This window comes from Sinocyclocheilus anshuiensis, unplaced genomic scaffold (genome assembly GCF_001515605.1).
Source record: "Sinocyclocheilus anshuiensis isolate Anshui unplaced genomic scaffold, SAMN03320099.WGS_v1.1 scaffold396, whole genome shotgun sequence".
Lineage (NCBI taxonomy): Eukaryota > Metazoa > Chordata > Actinopteri > Cypriniformes > Cyprinidae > Sinocyclocheilus > Sinocyclocheilus anshuiensis.
In genome coordinates, this window is record NW_015558623.1 from 1,724,147 (window position 1) to 1,725,713 (window position 1,567).

The window sequence follows — 1,567 nt, forward strand, 5'->3', positions numbered from 1 at the left end:
AAAGTTTGTTATGCCTGATTATAAAAAATAAAAAGCCCTTTATCCATTCACACTATGCTGCTATATTTTGTCTGAATAAAATTTTAATTCATAATACACAATGTTCAAATATATGTGTTCATGTTCATATTTAAATAAAAGGATTGCTCCCTGATCACACATCAGATCCTTCATTGCCTACATTCTCATTTTTACTTGTTCATTCAAGGTTTGAAAGGAATTCATTTTCAGTCAACCACTCGCATACGTTTATATAAAAGCAAAGTTATGCCATTCAGCGTCAGAGTGTCTTTGCAAAGCATGAATACCTTTTGATCTTAAAATGAAAATATGCCTTAAAAAACCCAAACTGTCTCTATCAAGTCATTCACACCAGTCTACTTATGTTACCAAGTGAGAGTCTAGCCTATATTACCAAACCCACGGTCTGCGTAGGCTTTTGGAAATGAAATGGACAGATTAGTGCATTATATTATTTACATATATTGAATTGCGGTAACAAGACTCCGTTCCTACCCCTCGTTTCATTCTAATTAAAGTGTGGCAATGCAACAGCAATGCACACAAGAGCTTTGCTTTAATAGTCAGAGCTGGCAAATTCCCAATCCTGCGACGTGGCAATTAGCAGGGGCGGTAGTGTTTGCTATTCACGGTTTGATGTTTAAAAAAAAAAAGAGAGAAAAGTTTATTAAGATGAGCTGCTTCGGGCACTGGTGGGCAATAGACCTGCTGCAATTAGATTCCAATTATTTGTCAGGTTCTGATATTGTAAACCGCCACTTAGCGCATCAAGTTAAATTGACATACTGTGCTGCTTAGATTAGCCTGTAATTAAAACATTTTGTGTTAATTAGATGATGACCACTTCATTCCAGGGCCTCTTGTGTTTGGAGCTTGTGTTATTTTGATTTGCATTGGGCATGCTGTTTGGATCATGGGTTGTCAGATGCTGGTTAATCAGCCAATGTTTTGTGTCAATTACTGCCAGCTGTTACAGGCCTCTCAGGGCTGCATATCAACACAAAACTGTATGAAAATTAAGTACAGAAACAAATTAATTAGTTGAAATATTAGGATAAATAATATGCTTAAAAATAATAAATAAATAAAGAATAATAAATAATTGATTAATATAATACTATTTTTAAACATTTATTTTTAAAATAAATATACTTTTTTTTTAATTCATTTTAAGCTTCATTTTATGATTAATATTATATTTTTTCCCAACAGCATGATGATGATCATATAATCAAACATTCTTCTCTTGTGCTAAAAGGAAGCATTGTTGCATTAATTCTGCAGATTTTCCATATTCAAGCAAGATCTCAACACATACTGTAACTTTAGGAAAATTAAGAAAAAATTAATTAGTATATATAAAGCACATTTATTTTTAAAATAAATATACTTTTTTTTTAATTCATTTTAAGCTTCATTTTATGATTAATATTATATTTTTTCCCAACAGCATGATGATGATCATATAATCAAACATTCTTCTCTTGTGCTAAAAGGAAGCATTGTTGCATTAATTCTGCAGATTTTCCATATTCAAGCAAGATCT